At 38.5% G+C, this 21690-nt stretch overlaps 1 protein-coding gene and 1 long non-coding RNA gene across 3 annotated transcripts in view; one reads left to right on the top strand and one right to left on the bottom strand.

The window, feature by feature from the left end:
• The window catches only part of LOC132648355 (uncharacterized), a 45528-nt gene extending 43243 nt beyond the window's left edge, over positions 1 to 2285 (bottom strand). Inside the window, exon 1 of the long non-coding RNA XR_009586742.1 lies at positions 2167 to 2285. This is a non-coding gene — a long non-coding RNA (uncharacterized LOC132648355). The remainder of the gene's footprint in view (positions 1 to 2166) is intronic.
• Phyhipl (phytanoyl-CoA 2-hydroxylase interacting protein like) overlaps positions 1 to 21690 on the top strand; it is a 148611-nt gene that overhangs the window by 71129 nt on the left and 55792 nt on the right. The window lies entirely within an intron of this gene.

Here is a 21690-nt window from a genome sequence, read left to right on the forward strand (position 1 = left end):
CCTCCTCCTCTGACTACTGTGGCAGTGTAATAAATGAACCACTGATGTTACACTGGCCTCGCTTAGAGCCTAAGTTTCAGCAGAGCAGAGGTGGTGTCATGCTGTGCACTGTTAAGGGAATAGGAGAATGGCCCCCGTCCTAAATAAACATTCAGAATATGATTTTAGCATGAAACCGGTGTCAAAATACATTTCAACTGGTATTCCAAGTTCCTTGGAAGTCCCTGATCAGTTCTACTTGCCTTATGTTGTCGGCATAGAGAACAGTCACTATTTGGTGTGTGCAAGTGGTTTCAGATCTTTGTGTGTGTGTGTTTGTATTCCTGTATATGTGCTGGTAGCTGCGTGTCCACTTGTGAGGCCACAGGTCAATGTCAGGTATAAATCACTTGTCTTTTCAATCTCTCTCCAGGTTATTTTTGGAGTCAGAGTCTCACATTGAACCTGGAACTCACTGATTCAGCTGGGCTTGCTGGCCAGTGAGCTAGTTCTAGGAATCTGCTAGCCTGTCTCCCCAGTGCTTGGACTGAGAGAGCACGCCATTGCACCTGGCCTTTGTGTGGGTGGCAGGGGTTCTCATGTTTGTATGACAACACTTCACCAACTAAGCCATCTCCTTTACCCCAAATTATAGATCTTTAAAGAAGTTTTTTTTTTTTTTCATTTTTAATGATAGTGAAAATTCAGATGGGGGGTGACAGACATTCTTGAAGCATAACAGCATAAAAGACTTTATTTGTATAGGCAAATTTAGCTAGGGGTATAAGTTAGAATAGAGTCACTGAATCACCAATAATTAAGCCAATCCTCATTCACTTGGTCTCTACTAAACTTTAAGCCAATCCCCATTTACTTCATCTCTACTAAATATTGGTGCTCTAATCTGTTGATAGAAGGACCAGTTTTTCTTTAAAGTGTTTTTTTAACATTTGATTAATTATTGTGTAATAAAAAGGGTTTTCAGCTTTTTTAGCTTCTTTTTTGTTATTATTATTAATTACACTTTGTTCATTTTGTATCCCCCCATAAGCCCCTCCCTCCTCCCCTCCCGACCCCACCCTTCCTCCCCTTTCTGCATGCATGCTCCTCCCCAAGTCCACTGATAGGGGAGGTCCTCCTCTCCTTCCTTCTGATCTTAGTCTATCAGATCACATCAGGAATGGTTGCATTGTCTTCTTCTGTGGCCTGGTAAGGCTGCTCCCCCCTCAGGGGGAGGTGATCAAAGAGCAGGCCAATCAGTTTATGTCAGAGGCAGTCCCTCTTCCCATCACTATGCAACCCACTTTGGACACTAAACTGCCATGGGCTACATCTGTGCAGGGGTTCTAGGTTATCTCCATGAATAGTCCTTGGTTGGAGTATGAGTCTCTGGGAAGTTCCCTGTATTCAAATTTTCTTGTTCTGTTGCTCTCCTTGTGGAGTTCCTGTCCTCTTCAGCTCTTGCTATTTCCCGCTTCTTACATAAAATTCCATTCACTCTGCCCGTCAGTTGGCCATCAGGCTCAGCATCTGCTTTGATAGTCTGCAGGGCAGAGGCTTTCAGAGGCCCTTTGTGGCAGGTTCCTAGGTTGTTTCCTGTTTTCTTCTTCTGGCTTTCAGAGGCCCTCTGTAGCAGGTTCCTACCTTTTCAGCTTTTTAAATCATGTTATTTCTTGGACCTTAAAGAACTAGGTAAAGAGTTGTGAAGACCAATCTCTATGTGTATGTGTGTGTGCGCTTGCAAATTTCTGTGCATGTGTGTAGGGGGCAAGCACATGTCATGGTGTGCATCTGGCCATTAGAAGACAATTTACAGGAATCAGTTCTCTCTGCCTGCCATGCTTTCTCTGGGACTGAACTCAAGTTCTGAGGCTTGGCAACATGAGCTTTCATCTGCTGGGCCATTCTGCCAGCTTCCTTTTTAAATTAATTTTTTCTATGTTTATTTAGAATCCAGTTTTTTTTCAATGTGTACTTCAGACTACACCACAGCAATAGTCAGCATACCTCCAAAACTTTGTTGTTTCCTGTCATTGAACCACACAGCTATTTTGAGGTCAAACATGAGCCCCATGGATCAGCGCCAAACTTGTTTAAGAAGTTACTAACTTGGAAGTTCAGGGAATGACTTCTTCAACAAAAATCTGTAGTGTAAATCCCAACTGGAGTAAACCCTTACTTCCTTACCTTGTCAAACACTTTTAGCAGGTAGCTGTTTCCCCTCTACAGCGATCATCACCTTCCTCCTCTGTAGTCTAGTAACTCTTACAGATCTCCAGTCCGAGTCTTTTAAAATATAACCCTACAATTTAGAAATCAATAGTACTTAAAATGGCTTCAGACCCTGGAGCCCAAACTCTTGTGCATGAAGTGAATAACTGTTAAGATGGAGAGAATAAATAAGATTAAAAAAAAAAAGTAAAAAAAAAACAAAACAAACAAACAAACAAAAAACACAGAAGAAGACAATGCAGCCACTCTTGATGAGACCTGATAGACTAGGATCAGAGGGAAGGGAAGGAGGACGTCCCTTATCAGTGGACTGGGAGAGGGACATGAGTGAGAAGGAAGGGTGGGTGGGATTGGGAGGGGAGGAGGGAGGGAGGTATAGGGGGGATGCAAAGTGAATAAACTGTAATTAATAAAAATTAAAATAATTAAATAAAAAGCAAACAAAACAAAAAGTCAAAACGGAAACAACCCCCACAAAAATAGCCTCTGGCATTTGATTAATGAGAGGAATTAATATATCTAAGGACCAAAAGTGTTGAGATGACTGGAAGACACTCAATATGGCAGGGTGGAAGGTAGATGGGAGAACTATGGTTCAAGAGGGTAGAAGTGTAGGTCTGGGGAGGGACACTAAGGAACTCAAACTTTTCCTTACAATTATTGAAGAACTTTCAGCAGAGTTCTAGCATGATAAAATTGTCCCACACTATGGTAACCTGCATGGGAACATATTGCTTGAAGAGGAATGTGTAAGAAATACTTTTCTTTCATATCTGCCTAACCTTCTCCTTTCAGTGACTCTTTAAAGTTTGCCCTCACAAATGAAAGGCAGAGTGTTTTCTTTATATTCCAGTTAAGTTCCATGCTATCAATCACTAACTCCATCCAGGGACACAGAGTGCTTTTTGTTAAGAGGGGCTGCAAAAGGATCAGGCTAAAGTGTTTTCCATACTCATGGTTTTGGTATGCAGGTGGCATTGGTGGTCCCTATGGTTACATACTCTGTTAGCCAGAGAACTTCCTTAAAGTAAGCAGAGGTGCTGAAAACAGAATGGATGGGGCAGCAGGAAAATGCCTAGCAAGCAGTTTCATTGGGAAAAGTCATAGGGTTCAGAACAACAGGTGAAAGAATGACTTGGAAAGGTGAGGCAGAGGCAGGAGAAGAATGCTGAAAAGGATGCTGGGAGTAAATGGAGGAAAACAAAGTTTCATCCAAAAAGGAACAGAGAGGTAGAAGCAAAACAAAACAAACAAACAAACAAAAAAACTCATACAAAACTAGATCACAATGAGCCTTGAGTTTTTAAACTATTATGTAGACTTTTTGAATATAAGGCATTTGAGGCTTATTTTAATGCTCTAAATATTTTCCAAAAAAACCTGGATGTTAAATCTATTTAATGGTATAAACTCACATATATAGTCCTAGAGATATGGCTTTTCAGCTTTTTAAATCATGTTATTTCTTAGACCTTAAAGAACTAGGTAAAGACTTGTGAAGATCAATCTCTATGAAATATTCCATGCATTTTACCCCTTACTTGTAGACTCCAGTATTCTCTGATAAGAAGACTGAAAACAATTTAACTAATAAATCAGACCCAAATGTCATTTTTCAGAACGATCCTTTTGGTCAGTAGATTGTAATGACCTCAGGAGATAAGCACTGGAAGAAACAGGAATTTTCTTCTTCTTCCCAAACTGAGAAATTATTAACATTTCCACTCTGTTTATGCTCCAATACAAATTAAGCACAACATTAACAGGGCTGTCAGAGTGACTTGACAACCGCCACTTATGTGTTTTCTCTAAGGGTCTGAATTATGTGAAGGAAAGTAAAAACTGCACACTTCAATTGATCTTGTTTATGTAAGTTGCTTTTCTGGTCAGAGGCAAAGTGTCTTCAGAGAACATGGCAAAGAGGACAGAACCAGGAAGAAATAGAGCCCAGAGGAGATTGAAGCCTTGAAAATTTAAACTGGTTGCATGCACAGAGATAATGATGAACACCTGGAGCACATACAGGTCAAATCAGAAAACAACAGAACACACTCTGATTTGCTGCACAGCGCTGTATGTAAGTCTAGACCGAAGGAGAAATATAAAGAACCACAAATTGCAAGACTAGATTTCAGAATAGAAACCATTTTAGTATGAAAAACACTGAAGAAGTTTGAAACACTTCTATGGCTCAGTGAATAATAAGGCATCAGCATGAATTTCTATTTTCACATATGTACCATAGCTGCCTAAGATGTTGTTGGGGAATGTTTGGGCAAGGAAGTACAAGAGATTTTGTATTAGATTAATATCACTTCTGTAAATCTAAAATTATTTTAAAATAGAAGAGTATTTTTTAAAAATTATGGACAGAGATACTAAAATGGATCTTGAAAAAACAATCAAGTAATCAAAACAATCAAGTAATCAACTATGATTCCAGAAAGCTAAGTGCCCACCCATCCTACTTGGGAAGAGTCCCCTGGGCTCCTGCTACCTGGCTTTCATCCATGGTAACAAGTGGTCTTGCATCTATCCCAGTCCCTTTTACTAAGCCTTGAAAGGTAAATGCTTCTTGCCAAGAAAGGTAAATGCTTCTTGCACATGTGTTAACCTTTTATATTTTTGACTTATTATTTCTGTCTTCTAAGTGAAAAGATCTTTTCATCAATAAAATCAATTTAGAAACTAGCCACTTCTGTTCTTAGCAACCTTGTTTCAAATATCTGTTTCTCCAAGCATCCTTCCCATGCACACCCAGGTTAACTGGGAGAAACATAATTACTCAGTATTATTAAGTGAAACATCTTGGTCTGTAAGCAGTGGGGAAGGGGAATAACTATACAGTTTTCCAACGTTTAAGGAAATATATTGACTAATTTGATTTTGACAGGAGCCTACCACAGAGCTCTTTTGAAAGACTCTACTGATCAAGGTATCAAAGCAGAGACTGAGACACATAGCTAAACTTTGGGCAGGGGGCATGAAATTTTATGAGAGAAGGAGGAGATAGAAAGACCTGGAAGGGGCAGGAGCTCCAAAAGGAGACCAACAGAGCCAAAAAAATAAATAAATAAACTGAGCCCTGGGAGCCCTGCAGAGACTGATACCCCGACCAAGAACAATCCATGGAGAGGCCCCAGATCAGATGTAGCTCATAGACTCAGTATCCAAATAGGGGTCTCTAGTAAGGGGAGCAGGGGTTTTCTCTGGCATGAACTCAGTGACAGGCTCTCTCATCACCTCCCCCCCCCCCCCCCCGGGAGGTGCAGCCTTGCCAGGCCACAGAGGAAGACAATGCAACCAGTCCTGATGAGATCTGATAGGCTAAGGTCAAATAGAAGGGGGGTAGGACCTCCCCTATCAGTGGACTAGGGGAGGGGCTTAAGGGGAGAAGCGGGAGGGAGGGTGGGATTGGGAGGAGATAAAGGAGAGGGTCACAACAGGGATACAAACTGAGTAAATTGTAATAAATGATAATAATTTTTTTAAGTTTGAATTCTAAAAAAAGAAAGGAAAAGAAAGAAAAAAAGATCTGTTGAACATCTTTTATGCGCAGTACAGCAAATATGCACTGAAAGTTATAAACCACATGATGAACAAACAAAGCTAAAAGAAGTCCCTTACTTCAAAGAGGATGCCCCAGCACAATTTCAGTGTACCCAGTGTCACTCTGAGAATTACATACGGGGCACTGAAGGATTGTGTAAGAACAGTACAGATGCTGGCGGAGTATACATTGAATCATTCTTTTCCCTACTCACTGTTAACAGCTCTAAATCAGGCAGAAATGGTCCTTTCCCATGGCTCTCCCCTGAACAGATGCTTTTTTCCATAGCACAAAAGATCCTTAAATTGTTCTTCTCTAAACACAATGGCTCCATGACATCCATTTCTGTGAACACACTGTTACACTTTTTCTAACATGTTATTTTCCCAGTGGCTGTTTATCATCTGCTCTGTGTTTGCCTAATGAACTAAAAGTCCAAGCTGAGGAAATAAACCTGAGAAAAACAACAGAAAGGAAACCATGAACCATCAATTTAGTAGAAGAGAAGATGGAGAAAGACCACAGAGACTCAGTTACCCCTGAAAGTCAGGAAATAACATCTGTGTTTCTCAGCAAGTTAATAGCATCAACTGTGCCAAGCAGAGGGCTAAAAGGGGCAGAGACAGCCACATTTTAATAGAAAGAAAAGAAAGAACCAAAGAAAGAGAGGCTGTTTATATTTCATGTGACCACACATTGCAGTTTCTCTTACTGAGACCATGAAATAATCAGAATACCTCAATGCCTGGAACTATTTGTGTTAATTAGCTCAGACTTCCATAACAAATATCATAGAGTGGGGCCTTTTACAACAGAAATGCATCTGTCACAGTCTGATAGGTGATGCAAAACATCAGTAGAAAACAACATGAAGCCTAGAACTAAAAAGTTAATTCCTGGATCCAAGTCTAACATCGCAGTCAACTGCAGCAGCATTGAGCTGTGCCTTGAGCACACCTTCACGACTGTCAAAACGAATGCAGTGTTCTGGGGAAACATCACATTGCACATACAAAGGGAAAAATGTAGTGGGTTGACAGGGGCGAGGCTGTCCAGGAGAGGCAGTAACAGCCGGAGACACAGTAACTTTCTATACTCCTTTCTAAATTATAATACATTGACAACATTCTGAATAATGCTTTAAAAGAATTTAAAAGCAGAAGAAATATGAGAATTGTGTATGTGTGTTTCCATGTTTCTGTTTGAATGCGTGGAATGATTTAAGGTAAAATATTTTAACATCTCATGCCTCCATGTTCTTTATTGACAAATATTACTTATCAAAGTAAAGTAGGGCATCAAATATAATACTTTAGCATGAATTTTTATTTGGAAAGTCAATTTCTTTGATAACAAAACAATCTGTTCATAAAAGTTATATGTTTAATCCCAATAGCATAAAAATCTAAATTTTAGTCTAATGAATTAAATACAGATATGAATGTATATTACTTTCAGTGAATCTGTTTTAACTTGTTCTTCTGTTTACTGCATAATATTTATTAATGTCTAGAAAGTTCTCCTATTATCTGGCTAGTTCTCCAATAATTAAGAAGAGACCATTGATTTATTTAAACAAGTCTTAAGCATAATAACTGGGCAGGCATGATTTAAACTTTAATTTTCTAAGCTAGCCTGACTACCTCCCAGCTGCATACCCCAAGTTACTTGCCAATACGTCACTTTGTCTTCTCCATCAGGCCATGTTCTTTCTTTCTATCTTCTTCTTCTTCTTCTTCTCTTTCTCCTAGCCTCATAGTCTCTACCTGAGACCCTCAGCCTGAGAACTTAAGTTCTGCCTACCTTATTCTGCCCAGTAATTGGCTGTCAGCAACTTTATTAACCAATCACAAATAATTAGGAAACAAAATTAATACAACATCATTTGGTGTACATGAGAATGCATTCATCTGGACTGCAACCAGATCTTAGAGGCCAGTATTTAGCATTTGTATACACAGCACCAGACCAACCATCAACACTTAACTGTAACTATCAGAACATTGACTTTTTGTTTTACTGTACCATTTATATTGCACTTGAAAATGTTAAATCAATATACATTCTGATTTTTGCCTTTTATTTTGTATACTTTGTCCCATAAGATAATATTGGGCCATATTTGAAAAGCTTTGTGGAGTGATGGCAGGGTTTAACTAAACTATTCACTGAATTCTGGACTAGCATCCTCTGGAGATAATCAACTGGTTCATTAATGTCATGGCCTAAAGAGTCTAGCCATACCTAATAATCCAAAATGCTGCTGATGAAATGTGACTACAGTTTGCTCAGACTCAAGCTCTGCAGAAAGATGAATGGGTTGATTTTAACTTTTGGAATACTATAGATTATTTCTCAGACATGAACAAGCCAAAGGTTGAAAACCCTGCCTACCTACTCCATTTTGTTTTCTTAAGCTAGTGTAATTTAGGACTCCCAGGTTAAAAATGAGCAACTCTCAGGCAAATTAGAATGCTTTATTCATTTTCCAAGTTGCCTTTGTCCCTTCTGCCCACCAGGAGAATAAAGGAAATGCACCAAGATGTGGGAACCATCCAGAGACATAAGGACAAAAGCTTTAGGGAATGACTAAAACTTCAAGAGAAGATTCATGGTTTTTCACATGAAAAAATTGGTAGTCAAATTGCAGGAAAAACACAACAACTGTAAATACATGTGTGTGTGGGGGGGGTTGAACATTATTTCAGAAAGGAATCCAGAAAATATTGGTAATAGCCAGAGAAAAGGACCTATAAACATAGGAAACCAAAGTTCAAATTACAGTTTCTTTAGAAACAATAAGAAATACCAGAGGGATGCTGAGGACTTGAGGAAGATGAAGAGAACCTAGGCAAAATCAACAAATATGTAGTGAGTAAACTAAATCCCTAACTACATTTTCAAGTGTACATGCTTTAGTCACTAAAGTCATACAAAGTGCATTTTCTAGCCACAATGGAATTAAATAAAAAATCATTAACAGTAACACATCTCACAGTAGGTCAGAATATACAGACAAACTTATTGGGCAGATAAAGACATTGTGCTACACTTCATGTATAAATACTATTCTAGAGAAAATATTCATAGAAATAATATAACAAAATAATTATTATGAAATATTCAAATGTCAAGTTCTGGGCAACAATAAAAACTTACAAAGGAAAACTCAAGTGTGAGGATTTCCAAATAAAAAAGAGATGGTGAAAAAACAAATTATTAAATAAGTTAATTAACACATAAGGTGAAAATGGTTCACACTTCCAGGAAAGGTAAACAATTCCCCTTTCATTCACAAGCCCTTGTAGTGTCTGTACTGAAGAAAGGATCTTCACAGTTTTTTCCTGTTCAACTCAGCAAACCCAAAATACATCAATTCAATTCAGTGCATCTTAACTTTCTGTTTATTCATTTCAGCCTTGGCTGTGGGTTCTTGGAATTGTTAATGAATTAGCAATCTGAAGCTGTTTGTAACTTGAGAAGATGATTAGTTAGTCTTTATGTCCTTAGGGCAGCAACACTACTGGATGGTCAGTGTGCTTTTTCAAGAGTAGAAAGAAGCATGTATGTGTAGATCTTAAATGATCAGGGTCTCTTCTATCTGGTAATGTATAAAGCTACTATTTACTCTGAGAAGTCTCAGGGAGGGTTTGGGGACTAGAGGCCAGACTTTAATTATCTCTGGCTGACAGGCTTTCCAAGACGGTGGAAACTCTTGTAGAGTTCAGTAAGCTTGTGCATAACATTCCTCTCTGCTACCACTCCACGTGACCTTGTTAGCCATTTCTTGACTAAAAGTTACAGAATATAGAAGTCTGATGTAATAATAGGGGTACTTAAGAGAAGGGAACTTATGCTCCCAAATGGAAGAAAGACTGTGATTTTTTTTTTTTTACCTTGGAAAACTTAGTCAATGTATTAAAAATGGAAAACTTGCAAACCTGGTGGGGCCAGCTCTCCAGAGCACTGCGGCCAGCGAGGGGCAGGGCCAGTTCTGTACAGCTCCTGGACATGGTACCTAGAGGTGGCATCCTCAGTTCTCTGGTGGTAATATGAGCCATGGACCCTGGGACCCTGGCTGCTGCATAGCCATAGACCCAGAGAAAGCTCGCAGCAGCAGCTCAGGATGAGACCACACCACAACCTGAGGTGGCTGGGCTGACCACTCACAACAGGCAGCTCCTTTCCGCTCTCTGTTCCATCTCTCTTTATAATGCTCAAGCTGCTCCACTCTCTCGCTCATGTGTCCATGGCATACGTGCACACTGTGGTGGCTCCCACTGCACGCTGGCCAACCCCTGGGTGACATCACAGCAGCAAGCAGGAGTTTATGGCCTGCCTGTGCTGTAGGCAGGAGGGCAGGTCTGTGCATGGTGTGGTGGTCCAAAGGTCTCTGTCTGTTTTCCTCCTCCCTCACCGTGCTGTGTGGTGATAGACAGGGAGCTGTGTGTGCATGGCGCCAGTCTGAGGGTATCTTTCTCTGCCTGTATCACCTGGCTTGGCTGAACACAGTCTCTATTTGTCTTCCTCCTCTCACACTGCCCTGCCTGGATTATGTGTCCTAGGTATGAAATAACTTTGTCCACCAAGCCAGGCATCAAGCTAGGATGCACAAAGGACTGCCATCTGTCTTGCCCCTGACTGATATAAGAACACCACCGCCAACAAGGTGTCTATTGCCTACTGCCCTAAAAGGTGGACCTAATATTTTAATAGCATAAATAATCATGCATTTATAATTGTGGTCTAAAGAATTCAAGTTTTAAATTAAGGCTTTTTCTTTAACTCATTAGATGATATATTTGTATTTCATTTCATTTATTTGAAAATAAGACTTCCTAAAGTTATTGACATAATTATTTATGGGTAAAGTAAATAAGCAAGTTAATGGCCTCTGTAAGAACATGATACATATCTACATCAATTATAAAATAGTGATAGTTGTGTTAACTTTTCCTAGGGAGGTGTGAATTCATCACCCCAGACAGAGCATCAATGGCAGACAGGATAAGGTAGATACCAAGTCTACATTGCTGAACCAATAAGCTTGATGAGCTGACTTTCAGAAACAAGGGTGAGGGGCTTCTCACAGGAGTATGAATCACCTTATCATAGCTACACCACAGAAAAGTTTTACCCCAGAACAAAGGACAGCTTTCTCTTTGTTAACTTTCCACTTTCCACTTACTAGTCTAGGGCAACTAGACACCACATGCAGCTGTGGCAGAATTATAGAAAGCTGAGAGGGTGGTATAACACAGAAGGTGTGGTGAGAGCCTAAGGCTCCTTCTCTTGTCCCTTTCTTAAACCTTGTTGAAGGTCTAATGTAGGTGACAGCATGCTGCAACATATACCAACATGATTTTTAAGATCTATCCCAACAGCAAGTCAATTTACTGAATATTGAAATTATGTGAAAGATTTCTCTATGTAATGAAGTTACCAAATAATGCACAGTTGGTCTCATTTGTTTCAGTGTGCTTTTGTTTTATTAAAAAACTTAAAAATTTTAGTCAGTTTCCTGTGTAGTGGTCTTTTAAAAAGATTTGTAAAGGTATAGGTCACAAAGCATACAATTGCTTGTATATAATATACAAATAAAGTGTTATTAATTATATAATAATATAGTTGTCCAACTATTACCCAATCTAAGTTTAGGTGATTTTTGTTCCCTTTAAAAAAAAATCTTATACTTAGCAGCAGTAACTGATTATTCTCTAAAACCTCCATACCTTCAAGCTCTAAAAAATTGTTAATCTACTTTTTATGTATATGGAATGTCCTGTTCTGGCCAATGAACATAAATGGGACTATGCAACACATGGTCTTTTATGACTCACTTCTTTCACTCAGCATAAGGACTTATGCTTCACACATGCTGTAGTGTGTATCATTACTTCACTGTTTCATACTGATGTGTAATATCCTAACATATTTATATAACATATATTACGTCTTATTTTTCCATTCATAAATTGATGAATATGTCAGTTATTTCCATTCTTAGTATGTATGTCTGTAGTGGTGGTGAGTTTTGATTGTCAGTTTGAGTGCAGAATTTCCTAGGGTATTAATGAGGTAGTTCTTTGGGTACATCTATGATACATTTCCAGATGAGATTAAATAGTGGGACTCAAATTATACAGAATGTGAGTGCCACTATCCCATAACCTGGTGACTAGGTCCTGACTAAATAAAAAGAGGAAAACTGAAAGACACCTGAGTGTCAGTGTTTGTTTTTTCTTTCTCCTTCCAGACTTAAGATGTAAAGTGCCCAAGCCAGGTTCCCACCATTATGAACTACATCACACTTTTGCTGCTATGACAAATGCACCCATTCCAACTGCAAGCCAGAATAAATCTTTTCCCCTAAAGTTGCTTTTATCTGGTATTTATTTTCATTTTCTTCTGATATGGACTCAGTAAAATAAGCTGTTTACTAAGGTTCAGTTCCTTATTAATAAATAATAACCATGCTACATTTTGCCATGTGATATCAGATATAGTGCTGAGAATTTTATAAGCATAAACTCATATAATAATTCTAAAGAATACTTAGAGAGACTGGAGAGGTGACTCAGTGGTGAAGAGCACTTGCTGCTCTTACAGAGGACCTGTGTTTAGTTCCTAGCACCCATGTGGCAGCTTACAGCCATCTGTAAACTCCAGTTCCAGGAGATATAATGCCCTTGTCTGGCTTCTGGGGGACAATGCATACGCACAGTGTATATACATATATGCAGACAAACACTCAGTGCACACATAAAATAAAATAACTAAAATGTAAAAAGCAAACCTTAACATATATGTCTTTTATTTTTATGTCTTTTATTTTCCTTAGTCACCACACCAAGAAAAGGAGTTACCTCAAAAGGTATCAAAGGACAGAGACCCCAAAGTCAGCCACCTCACAAGCATGCTTCCTGCAGTTTTCCCTCAGCACCTCATAACTGCTTCAGCTAAGATTGTGAATATGATTCTTACTTTCTGTCCACAGATCAAAAACAGATTTGATGGATTTTTTTTCATTTTGTCCATTTCTTCTTCATCAAACCAAACTATCAGAGAATCCCAACTACAATGGAGAAAATGGAGAATCATGTAAAAGAAAAAAAAAAAGGATGTAGCTGAATGTCAAAGTGTAGTTAGATTCATGGCTGTGTTGTTCAGAAGCTATGAACAACACAAATGTTCCAACTTTTGGAACAAAAACTTCCATAGCAAATGGCTTATTGTCTCTGCCCCAAGCACTTATCTCTCAAAATGGGTCATTCATACTTTGTCAATCTCATGAGGATTAAATCTAAAGATGTGAAATACATATTAGGGTGCCTGTCATGTTTTATGTACATGACAAATAATGGGAATACTTATTTTCAATTTTAATTTAAAATAAATAATTTAAAAATTCAGTAGAGTTTAGTAACTTAACTGGGCTATGTCTAGGCTATATTTCTATATATCTCTAGGCTATATATTATAACTACTGCTGACTCAACAGACCTTGGAAATGGCCTGTTATCAGGTTGCACAAAGTTGCTTTGACAAATCACTGTGGGAAATTTCTAAATATGCATTTAGCAATTAGTTTTTCTTCCTTTCTTTCATATATTATATTGTAAAACTTCCAATTCTCAACAGGACTGAGGAGTTTCAGAAGGAATCCTTAAGATTGACTACAGGTAAGCCTCAGGCAGCTTGGCTTCTGCCCAGTTTTTTTCTTGTTAGTTAGATGTAAATACTCATTTAGCTTTCTCCAATGGGACTTAAAACTCTTATAATAAAGTAAAATTAATTTCTCTAGATTGAGTTCCTAATAATAGCAATAGGTCTCTGTGCTCAATGATTGAATTAAAGTTAGCTGATTGCAACGCACAGCCATTTGTCTCAAATTATGTTTGCCAGGTTAAGTTTATTCAGTAGTCCAAAGACTGCATGATGCTTGTAAAATTTTCAAACACTGATATGTAAATTTAAGGCTAGCATTTTAAAAATACTATTTTCTCATTTAATACTGTACTGTTAAAATGACAATAACTCCATAATTCTGAAATCATTTTGTTTTCCCAGCTACTCTGTACCCACATTTCTTTTCGGTAACAAAAATAACCAACTTTTATGAAATAAGACATTATTCTACAGTAACAGACTTTTCAGACTCCTTGTTTATCACTATTTTTTTCAGAATTATATATGTAACAAATCAAAGATGCTCTATAACTGGTTCTTCTATAACATGTTTTTAAAATTTATTCATGTTTGTCTGACACAAGCCAAAGCACACATGTGGAAATCAGGGGACAATTTGTGGAATTGGTTCTCTCTGCCCACCTTTATCTAGGCTCTGGGGCTCAAAATCAGGTTCCAGGCTTGTTCAGCAAGTGCCTTCACCGACTGAACCTTTGCTTGCTGGTCTCCATCATGGGTTTTCAACTGAGTTTACAATAACAAGAATGGGTTCTTTCTGTAGAGTAGGCCCAATTAGGGAGTGGTTTGCTACTCACAGAACTGTCATGCCACTATGGTACACATGGGCACATGATGCCTATCAGGTTAGTATCATAGTTCTTAGGGCTCACAGCTGGGTAAGACCACTGATTTCTTTCTCCCTCTGCATCCTGCATAGCACCTTCTGCCACTATGAAAGCAAGCCAGCAAAGAAGCTTCCAGCTCAGTTCCTCTTGGTTTCTCTATGTCATGCAACCAAGGTTTGTGGTGTCCTCAGCTATATGGTCTTGTCAACCAGTTCTGGTGGGCAAACAAGAGAAATGTGAAGAGTCTGTTATTTGGAGGCCTTTGTGGCCTCTCTGATCAAAAACTCATAAGAAGGTAGCTGACACCCAACACTGGGGTTTTTGTTTTCTGAATTCAGCAGGTTTTTATATATACTTTAAATTTTATTTATATATTTATTTATTAAAATTTATTCACTTTGTATCGCCACTGCATCCTCCTCCCTTGTCTCCTCCCAGTCCCACCCACCCTCTCTCTTTTCCTCCTATGCCCTTTCCCTAGTCCCCTGATAGGGGAGGACCTCCTCCCCTTCTATCTGTACCTTGCTTATGAGGTCTCATCAGGACCGGCTGCATTGTCTTCCTCTGTGGCCTGGCAAGGCTGCACCCCCCAGGGGGAGGTAATCAAAGAGCCAGCCACTGAGTTCATGTCAGAGACAGCCCCTGTACCTCTTACTAGGAGTTTCTAGGAACAGATTTTCTAGCCATCCTGGGTATTTCCCTTTAAACACTTAAAAACTGTATTTTGAAAATTTGGTTATAGGATAGAAGGTTTTATACCTCCTTATTTTGGTTGAACCTCTCTACTTCCCCCTAGTCTCCCTTAATTCCCAGTTTCTATCTTCTGGATCTTAGCTACTCCTCTCCAATTTTATATTACCTGAATTCTACTTTCATCCCTCTCTTAAGGCACCCTACTACACAAATGGCCTCCTCCCACTTTCTTGGCTTTTAGAGAAACTTCAAATTGAACATATATTAGAGATTAAAAAGCTAGGCTCAATATATGAGGGAAAACATGTGATATTTGTTTTTCTGTGTCTGGTTTATCTCGATCACTATAATTTTTCCAGTAACATATATTTACCTGCAAATTTAATGATTTAATTTTTCTGTATAGCTGAAAAAAATTCCATGTGCCTATGTATCATGTTATAACCATCAGCCATCATTCCTAACTATTGTGAATAGAGTAGTGCAGAATGAACGTGGATGAGCAAATATCTATAGTAGGATATGAGTTTTTAAAAAATATGCTCTATTTGGTAGTTCTATTTCTAGCTTTTTAAAAAACTCTCACACTGATTTCCATAATAGCTGCATCAGTCTACACTACCATCAATAGTGAATGATGATGTAATAATTTCCCCCATGCTTGACAGCATTTGTTATTTGATTATTCCTGAAAGCCATTTCTGATAGACTCCAAAGTACTTTTAATTTTCATCTCCTTGGTAACTAAGGATGTTGAAGACTTCTAAGTGGTTATTAGCCATTTGTATCTTATTTTGAGAATTCTCTGTTCAGCCCACTTTTTAAATTGGGTTATTTGTTTTGTTTCTTAGTTCTTAGTGTATTCTAGCCATTAATTCTCTGACATATGTACAGATATTAAGGTTTTCTCTCATTTTGTAGGCTGTCTCTTCACTGGATTATTTCCTTTGCTTTCTGGAAACTTTTCAGTTTATTGGTGTCTTGTTTGTTAACTGTTAATCTTCTTTTCTGAGTGACCAAAATTCTTTTAGGAAGTTTTTGCCTATACCTGAATGTTATGACAGCTTCCTACCTTCTCTTCTAGAATTTTCTTCTAGAGTTTCATATTTTTGTTGAGGTGTTTTACCTCTTTGTAGATGATTTTTGTGCAGAGTGATCTTAAATGCTTAAAATAGCATCACAACTTGGTATCAGTCCACTGGCTATCACTGGCTGTCCTGGCTGCTTTTCATTATCAATTCTAGGCAAGCATAAGCTTTTTTGGGAACAAAGACTCTCAATTTTGAAAATGAGAAAATGCCTCTGTAAAATTTACAGAGAATTTGCTTGATTAATGATTGATGTGGGAAGGCACAGCTCACTGGGGATAGTACCAACTTTGTGCAGGTGGCCCTTAGTTATATAAGGCAGGAAGAGCAAACCATGAGGAGCAAACCAGTAAGCAGCATTCCCCCAGGCTTCGTTCCTGTCTCCAAGTTCCTGCCTTGAGTTCCTGCCCTGAGTTTCCTCAGTAATGGAATATGACCTGAGAGTGGTAAGAAGGGATAAACTCTTTTCTCCAGATTTGCTGTTGATTGTGGTGTTTTACCTCAGCAAAAGACTACGACATTGATACTGTGTCAAAGTTAATCAACCTTTTATAAGGCAATGAAAAGACCCTGAGGTGTAACACCTAGCACATAACCCCAGAATGCAAACACAAATATACACCCAAAGGACTGAATTTTAGGTAACAACATTTAGTTTTTGCTTTCAAGAAATCTACTTGATTGCTTAAGAAAAACGCATTCTAACAACACTTAATTGACAGACAACTCTGGCTTTTTTTTTTCTCTCTGCCATTCCTATAACTTGTTCATTTATAAAAGATGTTTTCCTCCTTTCACTCAAATGAGTACTTGATGGGGGATGAGGGAAAAAATAGACTTCAGTAGGTGAAACAAATTAAGTAATTTAAATTTCTGTCCATTAAATGTATGGCACAAGAAAAGAGATTCACTGTCAATAATGCAACTGACTCCTCTCCACATTACCCACACATGTCATTTTTGGCTGTATTTAGAGCCAGGCCCAAGCTTGCTAAATGTGTTTTTTCTTACCTATGGTTTTCATTATCTAAGACAATTTTGCATTTTAGCGCAAAAGTTGAGTTTGTGTCACAAGAAAAAATTCTAACATTGGGCTGTATAAATAGTTCAGCAAATAAATTTTCTGTTGTGCTAAGCATCAGGACCTGGGTCTGGATTCCCAGTATCCATATAAAAAGTCAGGCATGGTGTTACATATCTGTAACCCCAAGACTAGACATTGAGGACAAACCAATGTCAGGAACTTGCTAGCCAGCCAGTCTAGACAAAATAGCAAACTCCAGGTTCAGCAAAAGAACTTGTCTCAAAAATGAGGTGGAGAAGCAACTGAGGAAGACATCCTGGCATCAATATCCACCCTATACACACACATGCACTCTCACATATGTCTACTTATGCAGACAACACCTACACATAAATACAGAGAGAAAGCGAGAGAATAATGGTCTGTTATTGTCATCATAAATCTGTGACTGGCCTAGTATTTTCATATCTAAATTTTGTTAGGTAGTATTAATGTAATTGGAGCAACAACATGTAAGATTCACAAGCAACAAAATTCAATGAGCAAAGTGACAGTTTTGTCTGTAGGGGAACACATCACCTAGAAAACTATTTACATCCAGTGCATACTAATTATAATCTCTAAAAAGAAAGGGACTATAAGCAGATTAAAGTGGTAGCCACTGAGTTTTTTAACAGTCTAGAGCAAAAGTGACTAGTACACTGATATTTTGGTTAGTATTTTGTAAAATGCCACAAAATTTTTCTTTGCTTTACATGGATTTTTTTTCTTTTCTTCTTTTTTTGCCTCAAAGCTCACATCAAAGCAATCTCACCCATAATTACTTCTGAGTCGTTAAATAATTGGGAAATGTTTGAAAATTAGGGCCATCTCCACTGGGATCCTAACTATTAAGGACGTATTCACAATTCTTTATTCACATTTGAAGGTATTATTACTACACAGTTTAATAAGACAAGTATGCCCCAATGGCTTTTTATCCTAAGAAGAATATCCTAAAGACTGTCTACACATGGCCAGTAGGCACCTGCTCTCATAGGACATCATTAGCTATCTTTCCTACTGATCCAAGTAGGTCACTGAACAATTCATTTGTATGTAGCACAGTTAGATGAATTTTTCTGTAATATCATGTTGGTTTAGTTTTCAACTATAATAAATAGCTCATGCACTATGTACATAGTTAGACTTTTAGGAATAATATTCTGGAGCATTCTTGGCTCAATATTTGAGATTATTTTTCAATATATTAACCATATGAATTACTTCAGAGTTTTTTCTTTTTATTTGTGTATGCATATGTATGTCACTGCACTTGTATGAAAGCATACAGAAGACAGAGAAGAAGAGAACACTGGGTGTCCTGTTATACCATGATCCATGTTGTTTCCTTGATACATGGTCTCTCACTGACTATGGAATTTATTAGGGATTTTTTGTAGCTGCTTCTGGTGTTTTGGCTAGGCTTAAGCTCCAACAATCCCTGAGACTCAGCTAGCCCTTCTCCAGCACCACTTATTGGTATACATTTGACTATGCTGAGCCTTGTGTGTGTGTGTGTGTGTGTGTGTGTGTGTGTGTGTGTGTGTGTGTGTGTGGTATTGAGGCTACAAACTCAGGTCCTCACATTTTCACAGCAAGCATTTTATTAACCTCAGCCCTAAAATGACTTTTATGTACAAGTTTACATTCCCACCAGCAGTGGAGGAGGGTTCCCCTTTCTCCACAACCTCTCTGGCATGTGTTGTCACTTGAGTTTTTGATCTTACCCATTTTGATGGGTGTAAGGTGAAATCTCAGGGTCGTTTTGATTTGCATCCCTGATGACTAAGGACATTGAGCATTTCTTTAAGTGTTTTTCTGCCATTAGATATTCCTCTATTGAGAATTCTATGTTTAGCTCTGTTCCCCACTTTTTAATTGGATTACTTGATTTGTTGCTGTTTAACTTCTTGAGTTCTCTATATATACTGGATATTAGCCCTATGTCAAACATTGGGTTGGTGAAGATCCTTTCCCAATCTGTAGGTAGTCATTCTGACAACAATGTCCTTTGCTTTATAGAAGATTTTCAGTTTCATGAGGTCCCATTTATTGATTGTTGCTCTTAGAGCCTGTGCTGTTGGTGTTCTGTTCAGGAAGTTGTCTCCTGTGCCAATGAGTTCAAGGCTCTTTCCCACTTTTTCTTCTAACAGGTTTAGTGTGTCTGGCTTTATATTGAGGTTTTTGATCCACTTGGACTTTAGTTTTGTACAGGGTGATAATATGGGTCTATTTGCATTTTTCTATATGTAGATATTCAGTTAGACCAGCACCATTTGTTGAAGATACTTTTTTCCATTGTATGGTTTTGGCATCTTTGTAAAAAATCAGGTGTCCATAAGGTGTGGGTTTATTTCAGGGCCTTCTATTCCACTGATCTACCAGTTGGTTTCTATGCCAATACCATGCAGTTTTTACTATTGTTGCTCTATAATACAGCTTGAGATCAGGGATGGAGGTACCTCCAGAAGATCTTGTACAACCATTTTGGAAATCAATCTGGTGCTTTCTCAATTAGCAATAGTGCTTCCTCAAGATCCAGCTGTACCACTCCTAGGCATATATCCAAAAGACACTCAAGTATACCACAAGGACATTTGCGCAACCATGTTTGTACAAGCTCTATTTGTAGCAGCCAGAATCTGGAAACAACCCAGATGCCCCTCAGCTGAGGAATGGATACAGAAATTGTGGTACATTACACAATGGAATACTATTCAGCAATTAAAAACAAGGAAGTCATGAAATTTGCAGGCAAATGGTGGGAACTGGAAAAGATCATCCTGAGTGAGGTATTCCAGAAGCAGAAAGATACACAGGGTATATACTCACTTATAAGTGGATATTAGACATATAATACAGGATAAACATGCTAAAATTTGAACACCTAAAGAAACTAATCAAGAAGGAGGACTCTGGCTAAGATGTTCAATCTTCATTCAGAAAGGCAAATAGGATGGACATCAGAAGAGGGAGAAAACAGGGAACAGGACAGGAGCCTACCACAGAGGGCCTCTGAAAGACTCTACCCTGCAGGGTATTGAAGCAGATGCTGAGACTTATAGCCAAACTTTGGGCACAGTGCAGGGAATCTTATGAAAAAACTGGCAAATAGTAAGACCTGGAGAGGACAGGGGCTCCACAAGAAAAGCAACCGATCCAAAAATTCTGAGCACAGGGTTCTTTTCTAAGACTGATACTCCAACCAAGGACTATGCATGGAGATAACCTAGGACCCCTGCACAGATGTAGCCCATGGCAGTTAAGTGTCCAAGGAGGTTCCATCGTAATGGGAACAGGGACTGTCTCTGACATGAACTGATTGGTCTGCTCTTTGATGACTTCCCCCTCAGGAGGCCACAGAGGAAGACAATGCAGCTACTCCTGATGAGACCTGATAGACTAGGTTCAGAAGGAAAGGGAGAAAGACCTCCCCTATCAGTGAACTAGGAGAGGGACATGGGTGGAGAAGAAAGAAGGGTGAGTTTGGGAGGGGAGAAGGAAGGGAGCTACAGGTGGGATACAAAGTGAATAAATTGTAGTTAATAAAAATAAAAATTAAAAAAACAGAAAAAATTACTTTTATGGAGAGCTACTATAAACTAAAATTTCTAAGAGTAGGAATGGCAAAAGTTTAAGGAAGTCAAAAATAGAGAGTCCAATGATTAATTTGTCTAAGCTAAGGGAAACAGTATCTCTCTGGATAAGACATAAATAAAATGGCCTATTTAATTATCTTTCTGAGACTCTTGAACCACCTTAGAGAGCAATGTAGCTCTCCAATAACACCAATTATTGGGAAGTCATGTTTTAAATGCATTTCTGCTGTCCTATAAATAGCATAGTGTTAGGGCTCAGGATTTGCAGTAGAAGAAAGCTATGGTCTGTCAGCTTTTCAGTGATATGCTGGTAAGGGCCTAACAACTAGCCCCAGGAAAGGGGATCTCTGATTTATAGCATTAGCCAGCCAATTTCCCACCCTTGCTATTTTAAGCTACCAATTCAACCTCGCTGTACAGAGCTTGGAAGGAATGAATAGCTGATCTCTGTTATACAGTACCTTCTCAGTACAGACAAAATAGAAGTCAATCACTTCAAGAACATAGAATATAATCAATTAAAAGATGATGCAGTATAAGTATAATCTTAATGTATGTGTCACTTAATGCTATGTGATTTTCTTTTTCAGTAACAGTTGTGTTTAGCAACCAGCCTGCACAATTCCTGAAATTTAGGCATTTGGATTGTCAAGAGTCAAAATGGAGAGCTAGCTTAGAGTACTCTTCTAAGATGACTGATGTTTGGGTGGCTGCAGGCCATAGGGTTAAGCAATAAAAACCATGTGTAAAGTAATCAATCACAGGCACTATACATCTTCCCTAAGAGTGATAATTTGACGGCAGACCTCTGTGTTTGAGGTGATACCCTCCTGGACACTCTTCGTCTATGAAGAAATGTTGAGTCACATACAGGATACATATGTTCAGAGTTAGCTATATTTAATTTCAACTCTTCTTTGTTCTCTGAAGTGGGTTCTGCTCTATGTCA

Source organism: Meriones unguiculatus, chromosome 16, assembly GCF_030254825.1.
Source record: "Meriones unguiculatus strain TT.TT164.6M chromosome 16, Bangor_MerUng_6.1, whole genome shotgun sequence".
NCBI lineage: Eukaryota > Metazoa > Chordata > Mammalia > Rodentia > Muridae > Meriones > Meriones unguiculatus.